This window comes from Gossypium hirsutum, chromosome A13, assembly GCF_007990345.1.
Source record: "Gossypium hirsutum isolate 1008001.06 chromosome A13, Gossypium_hirsutum_v2.1, whole genome shotgun sequence".
Lineage (NCBI taxonomy): Eukaryota > Viridiplantae > Streptophyta > Magnoliopsida > Malvales > Malvaceae > Gossypium > Gossypium hirsutum.
Genome location: NC_053436.1, coordinates 11,020,086 through 11,028,601, shown reverse-complemented (window position 1 = coordinate 11,028,601; position 8,516 = coordinate 11,020,086). Strand labels below are relative to the sequence as shown.

General features: G+C 33.5%; 1 non-coding gene across 1 annotated transcript; it reads left to right on the top strand.

Moving 5' to 3' along the window:
- Positions 1-3,158: 3,158 nt before the first annotated feature.
- On the top strand, positions 3,159-3,265 carry LOC121213295 (small nucleolar RNA R71). Its single transcript, XR_005908678.1, has one exon. It is a non-coding gene; the product is annotated as a small nucleolar RNA R71 (small nucleolar RNA).
- The last annotated feature ends 5,251 nt before the right edge of the window (positions 3,266-8,516 follow it).

Genomic DNA, 8,516 nt, shown 5'->3' with positions numbered 1-8,516 from the left:
CTATTCTAGTGCACAGAAATTAAATCTATATTTTTTCTTTAGGAAACACTATTACTTGATTAAAGGAGGTTGGAATATCAGTATCTGGGTGACAATTACTTTTACCCCTCCCTTCTGTTATGAAGTTTATAATGTTGCTTATATCTCGAAAATATTTAAAATAAATTTCTTCTGTAAAATATTTTACATAAAATGAAGCATTATAAATTTCACAAATAACCCGAGGGGTAATTCATACATCTTTCCCCCGCACAGGTATCGTTTCCCATGTATGACCTCCAGCTTTCCTAGACTCTTGGTTCCGTAAAGATGCATAAAATTCTAGAACTACAGGGACCATGACAAAGTCCTTTGGGATTGTTCAAAAATGTTCCCATCTTTGATATCTAACTAAAGGTCTTATCTCCTGGCAGAGAACCATCAATGGTTCAAATCCCCTTTCTTGGATAAATATTTTTCCCTAAAGTTCTAAAAAGATTTTTCAAAATTTAGATTCAGTAAATTAGAGGGTTTTAGAACCGTCGATGGTTTCGGTTCATTGGTTCTTCTCACTTTTAGGCATTTTTAATATTGTTCAAGTTCAATAATTAATGAACTAACAGGAAAATTTTCCAATGAAACAATAAAAATAGGAGTTAGAAGCCCTTAATCTTGGAAAATAATGCGTTGGATTCCTTGTAATATTCATTTGTGGTCGCTCCTTTTAGTTCTTCCCATTTGTTTCTATATCAAATAGAGATGAATAGAAGAAATTTTATAGTAAACTAGTAAGAAAAAGTAAGAAAGGAGTTTTAGGGTTTATGAAAATTAAGAGGTTTTAAGGTGTTTAAAGTGTTAATATTGGTTTAGGTGGTGGTTTAATATGTTTTTGGGTTTTAAATAAGGTTTTTTTAGGGTTAAAATTGGATTAATAAGGTGTTTTTGGCTGGTGTGTACAGTTGGGTCGGGCCAACCTTGCAAAACATCCCCAACAGTTAGCCATTGTCGCAACATCAAGGTTCGATGTCGTGACACAATTTGGAACTTTGGGTAAACTATATTTGGTGTCCCAACACATAGAGTTTATGTCGCAGCATCGAATTGGTTTTCTTAATTCCAACGATTTTAGCCTTGGTGTTGCGACACAGGATTGCAGTGTTGCGACATTGGCCTTATTTTTGCCTAAACTTCCAATTTCTAAAGTGTAACAGTTCCTATAAAACATAAATTTCATAAAAACTAAAATCTAGACTAAACAGTTAATTAAATATAAAATAATTTACAAATAATTAAATATCAATTTAAATTATCAAGTTTTACTATTGAATTCATCCAATAGCATCATTAATGCATATAAGGACTTTTTTTGGTTCTTTCAGTGTTAGTCCATCACCCGTCGTGTCACTCCACCTTCTTTCATTTATCTCTTTCTCAGAACCTATTCTTTTGACCTGCATTGATTGTAGGAAGTACGTCCTTTGATTCGTGATTATTAGGGTTAAAAGCAGATAATTCATTACAATTCTCCCCTAGTCCCTTTTATTTTCTCACTTTGTTGGTGACCACATTTAAAAATTTTTGTTTTGTCATTGCTCTTCATAGTTAATTGATTTCTCTCCAGATTAATGGTGGAGCTTGATGTAGCTAAAAAATGCCTGCCTAATAAAATGGGTGTCTCACGGTCCTCTTCAAAGTCTAAAACTACAAAGTCTATCGAAACGATAAAGTTGCGCACTTTGACTAACACATCTTCTAGTATTCCTTTCAGATGTATTGAATATTTGTTAGCCAATTGTAGTGTAATTTGTGCATTCTTGAGGTCCCCTAACCCAAGTTCTTACATATTGATCGAGGCATTAAATTGATTCTAAATCCTAAGTCTCATAGGGCTCTATTGAATTGAATGCTCCTTATCTCTATGGGAATTGTAAAGCTTCCCAGGTCTTTCATCTTTTGGGGAACTGTCTAGAAATAATAGCACTACAGGAAGCACTCATGTTAATTTGTTCTCCTACGCATACTCAGGAACTTTCTCAATTAGTTTAATTAAAGGTATGTTCACATTGAATGTTTTGAACAAGTTTAAAAACCTTACAAACTCGTCTTCATCCCGTTTTTATCTCTTCTAACCTTAAACGAAATAATATCTTTATAATGACAACATCTTTGATTGTCTCTTTCTCTAATTCAACTACCGGTGCAACTACTTCCTCTAGTTTCGGTTGATCATCAGCTTCCAACCTTGAAAGGAACAATATCTTTACAATGGCAGGGTCTTTAATTGTCTCTTTCTCCAATTCAACTACCAGTGCAACTACTTTTTCTAGTTTTGGTTCGTCACCAGCCTCTAAGGTTCCTTTATTAATATCACTTGTACTCCCCTTAGGTTCCTCCTAGTAAGGTTCTTTGGGTTATTCAGTACTTTACCTGATCGAAGCACGATTGCTTTCACATGCCCCTTCTTTTCTCTCCAAGGATTATCTTCGATGTTACTAGGGATACCTGTGCCAATTTGTCTTTTTATATCACCCATCATGCTCTTCAATTGGCTTATCTGATTTTCAAACTTAGTCAATGTTTTTGCTAAATTGGTGCATTCAGACTGCACCTACTTTACTTCTGTCCTCATTGATTACATTTCCCCTTCAATTTGATCCAAACATTGACCACATACAGTATGATCATTTGGGTTGGCCCTTTTCCAAGGTTGATAGTTAGTATTTTTAACCTAATTTAAAGTATTATCTCCTCCTTGATTTCCTCCCCATCTTAGGTTTAGATGATCTCTCCATCCAAGATTGTAAGTATTTGAATAAAGATTTTTACCCCTATTCTCGATGTAATTCATATCCTCAGTGGGATTGTTAATATAGTGGAAGAGCAATTTGTCTCCTCTATATATAGGTGGTGCATTCTTTTTAGATTCTATTTAGTTGATTCTATCTATTAACTATTGATATTTTTCATCCTTCTGGACAGCCTTTACCGTAGATGGTCTTTGGCCATATGTGTGTCGTTCAGTTGGCCACTGGTAGGAGTTCATTGCCATATTTTCTATTAATTTGTACGTACCCTCGTACATTCGGTTCATTAAAACACCTCTTGCTGCTCCGTCCAATCCTAACCTTGAGTGCACATCCAATCCATTGTTGAAAATTTGTAGTTGTAACCACTCAGGCAATCTGTGGTGTAGGCATTTCTGAATCAACTTTTTAAAATACTACCATGCTTCATGAAAAATTTCTCCTTCTAATTGTTTAAACATAGAAATTTCCGTTCTTAGTTGGACCGTCTTACTAATGAGGAAGAACTTTTGTAGGAATTTCCCTTTCGAGTTCGTCCCATGTCGTGACTAATCATGGTGCCTACGAATCTAATCAAGGAAAGACATTATCAATTAATGAAAAGGGAAACAACCGAAGAAGAATAGCGTCACCAATGACCCCACTGTATTTGAAGGTATCACAAAGCTGGATGAACTATTTTAGACCTTGACTTGGATCTTCTGTCATCGTTCCTTAAAACCGCAAATTATTTTGAATCATCTAGATCATAGCTGGCTTGATCTTAAAATTATTGGTCGTGATGGTTGGCCTCGTTATACTCCCTTGAACCATATCCAGATTCAGTGGCACATACTCCTTCAAAGTCCTTTCATTACACCTTGAGATTATTTACAGGTAATTGTGGTGGTGGTGATGGGCAGTTTAGATTGTTATTGTTAGCTTCGTCAAACTGTGGATTCTCAAATGATGGTAAATTACCTTCAATAGGTAGTTGATTTTGCTTTGGCTGTGGCTACTACTGCTGTTGCTGTTGACAGTTTCTAAAGATTATTCATTCTAAATCTATGATTGGCTCTATAGGTGTTCCCCTACTACGAGTCATACACTAAACCAAAAGATAAAAGATTAGCAAAAAATAAGAAAATAAAACCATAGCTATAATCTAAAAAATTCCTAATTATTCTATTAATATGCAAAAAAAAATAAAATTAAATGAATGACATTGCCTCCCTAGAATCAGTGCCAACAACTTGACTGTCTCCAGACATATTAAAGTTCGAAGTGTGAATACTATTACAAAATATATGGAATTTGAGGTAGTTGCCGCAAGTATACGGGTCGGGTTGTAATATAGTTTGTTTACAATGAAACACTTAGTAAGCATTCCAAGGATCGTACCCAATGGAGGCTAGTACTAAATTAATTATAACCTACACGTTAATAGATCTAATTAGTACTTTAAATTAGTTATAGTACGGTAACATAAATAAAAGGGTTTTTTGGGATTTTTATAATAGTAAAATAATAATAATAATAATAATAAACAAGAGATTGAAAACTAGAATTAATCAAATCTGAGTATGGGTTATTAACTCGTTTCGGCGATCCCCATCAATTGTCACTTCAGGTTCATCATAAATCAAATAGTCTCTATTTCAGTAGGATCTTCTTATCTTCTACTAAAATAATGAGTCGATAAGAACTACTTATTTTTTGACCTCACAGTCCAGACCGGCTTAGGGTGAAGGTGTTCACGGATAGGCCATACCAATTTTGGGTTAATTCCCACCTAGATGACTTCTTAGGGTTGTCAAGCCTAGGGTCTTGGTTATTCCTTTCCCAAATAGTTGATCCATTGAGTAACCTTATAAAATAGTTAATATATCATACCTCCACTCATTAATCCCCTATAGAATGATTAGTTCGTCATGGAATCAATAAATACCATAAACTTCATATTGGATATATACATAAAGAATAAAACAAGAGTAGAGTTTAGAGAATCTTGTTTGTATTTGATATATGAAGTGCTGAAATCCTCAACCGTTTTCTTGTGTCTACAAATCAAGTTCTCCAATGAACACGAATGAAAAGAACTGAAAATAAGTCTAAACCCTAAAAGAAAGAAAAATAAACTGAAAACTAAATTGTACAAAAGAAACTAATAATATGAAAGGCTCTCTATAACAAGTGTTAAATGGGACTATTTATAGATTTAGGGTTGTCGTCGTCCTTAACCCTAGTTCAGCTGATGTTCCCATGTTAAACACTTGATTGTGCAGACCAAAATGCCTTAGCTCGTAAGTGCTTCCTGTACAAGACCAAAACACCCTAGTGCCTATGTCGCGACATCAAGGGCAGTATGCTTACATTCAAGGTATCTTCAGGGTTGTGTCGCGACATCCTCAGATCGTGTCGCGACACTGAAGGCAGTCTTGGAATTCTTCTATTCTGCTCCCTATGTTGGGACATCAAACTCTCTGTGTTGCAACACAGTGACTAGTGTCGAGTTAGCATGTCTTCTTATGGTCTCATGCACACTCACAAAATATATTAGCTCACCCTTAGGCCCTATTCAACCCCTAAGGTAAATAAAAGACACGAATTAAATTTTTTATTGAATGTAAATGAAATTATGAAAACTTGATTAACACATAACAAATGTTCTTGTATTCAAGCTCCTCAAATGCGAAAACTAGTTTAATTTGCTACACCAAATTATAGCAGATCATGTACCCACGTCCAGAGTAGAAATCCTGCACAAAAAATATGAAAAAGGCGATATCAGCAAGTACGCAGGTCAAGTTGTAATATAGTTACAATGGAGTAGATGAGTACTCTGAGGATCGTAACCAAGGAAGACAAGCACTAAATTAATTCTAACCCAAACATAACTAGATCTAATTAGTACATTAAATAGATTATATTATAATGAATAAAAAGAAAGATTTTGATTATCTATACTAATAATAATAATAATAAAAGTAATAAATAAGCACAAGAAATCAAATAATAAAATATATCAAATCTGGGCATGGGTGATTAGCTTGCTTCAGTAATCATAACCAATTGTTGCTTCAGGTTTTCTTGTTCAATCGACTAGTCGATATCCCAGCAAGATCTTCGGATCTTACACTAAAATAACGAGTCAGAAAGAACTAGTTATCTCTCAACCTCACTATCTAGACCAGTTCAGGGTTAAGGTGTTCATGGATAGGTGGAACGATGGAAAAATGTGCAAGTGTACACAATCGCAACAAGTAATAAAGTGCCAAGTAATGTCGAGTTATCGTACCCACAGGGACTGTAAAAAGAATTATTTATGAAATTAATTGTAAAACACTTTGGTGAGGTAAAAATAATTTGGTTTTAAAAGATGGTCAAAAACTATTTAAAAAACTAAGTAAATAATTAAAATAAAACAAAGGAGTTCTAATGCACGATTTCAAATAAGATTTAATCAAGGTAACATACTTATGTTGGATTAATTATATTCCTTTAACTTAGAATAAATAAACTCATGTTTACATTATTATGAATAAATTCACAGCAACTCGGTAATTGGCTAACTTCTGAACATACTCACATACAAAAATCCATTCATCTCTTGACATATCTCAATGTCAATTCAATCAACTAAATAGATTCTAATAATCAAACATGTTATTGCACATACATACTCATTAAATTGAACTAATCTCTTGCATATCCCTATGTCAATTCAAACGATTAATTAAATCTAATAAGCATATAAAAGACTATGTGAGGTAACAAGGCATCCCTACTTGAAACAGTTTAATCACAATAATCTTGCAAGTTATGCAAGGCAATAATATCGGTAGATACATTGCTAATTTAACCTCCAGCTACCTTAGAAGAATAAACATGCATTGATTAAGTATTGTGTCAATTAATTATAATTTCAATCCGTTTAAATAATTATTCATTAGTTATTTAACAATTATATTGCAAAAATAACTTAGGCATGATTTTACTTAACCAAGAAATTTACTGAGGCCTATAACAGCATAAACATCATTTTAACAATTCAAGTAGGCAGAATATAATCAACCCAACACAAACTTAATTTTAAGCTAAATTGATTAAAATAACCATTTCAATAGCATAAATATTCATAAACATGTTCGTCAAAACAACAACAAAAATTAAAGAGATAGGGAACAAGAAGCAAATCCAGTGTTTCTCCGTGGCTTGACTAGTTGCTCCGTTCTTCGTTCTTTGTTGCCCTCGGCTATCAAGGTGGCTTATGAACACCTAATTGCTACTCCAAAATGTCTGATGAGAGACTCTTTCCCAAGAGAAGAAATTGGCACTTGAAAAATAAGGGAAATAGGATGGAAAAAGTGAGAGAAAAATGAGAGAGAAGAAGAGAGAATGAGAGAATGTTGTGGAATGAGGGATGGTTTGAATGATCAGAAAAGGGTGGCTTTTATAGCTGATTTTTGCTGCTAAAAATAGCAAATTCCAGCAGCGAAAGAGCCCCCCTATGGCTGGCCATCTACTTGGCAAGAGTTGAGACTTTCAACTTTGCTAAAAATGGCTTGGTGCAAATCTACAAAGCCACAATTAAAGGTGGGGTTTGAATGCAAATTAAAAGTCTTTCGAGGCCCTTTTTGAAAGAATATTTAATCAGCTAAAAATGCTGATTTGGGTCAGCATATGGACGGTTCTGGGCTGCCCAATTAGTGGCTGGTTCGATTCATTCAATATGGTTCGACCAGTGAATCTATTACTTAAAATTTTTAAATGCAATTCAACTGGACCCTTTCTCCATAATTAATTAAAAATAATGTATTTAACCCAAATTAAATGGGGAATAAATTAAAATTAATTAAATTATGAATTAATACACATTTTCTAGACCGTCTTAGGCTGGAAATTCATGTGCCTCGATACTTCAAATTGCTTCTCGGTTTTGTGCTTTCAGTAGTGTCAGTCGAGCCAATTTTCGCCCTTTGCGCGAATCGGTCGAAAATAGCCAAAATTAATCAAAATTAAGTATAAAATTAACTAAATTCACCATGTTCATATTTTTAACACAATTTAATTATTTTATAATATTTAATTATTTTTCAACAAGAATTTAACCGAATTTGCATGAATTTAAGTAAGATTGGGTAAGAAAAACTATATAAATTTTTGTGTTTCCACGCCCCTAAACTTAATTCATTGCTCGTCCCAAGTAATGCACAAATTTTGAAAAGAATTTCTCGAAGACATCCTTGAAAAATTCCTTCAGAACAACATTTTTCCCAAAATTATGAATTTAAAATACTTATGCTCATAGACAAGAAATTTGATAGTTATGCTACTTAAATATACATATTGTTCAAATTAAATTCAACAACTTATTATAATAGCAAAATTTAGACTAAATGCTTTTGTAAAAAAGGCATGTTAACCCTTACCAATTTGATTTTTATTCCTTTATTCAAGACTAAGCTACAATCATTAAGCTTAACTTATGTCTTCATATGTTGATCGTAGCAATTTCTCTCCACTAATTTACGTAGCATTAGGAATTTGAATCAATAGGTCTTTATCAATGTTGTAACGTGGCTAGGCTAGGGGTAGGTGAAAGATAAATTTTGGTTTAAAAACCCTAGACTTAGCGTCATTCGAACCTTCAAAATTTTTACCTTCGATACATCAACTTGACTTTCATATGCTCTTTTATACATCTCATTCAAATACATGTGCCCTCTCTTTTTTTCTTCTTCTTCTTCTTTT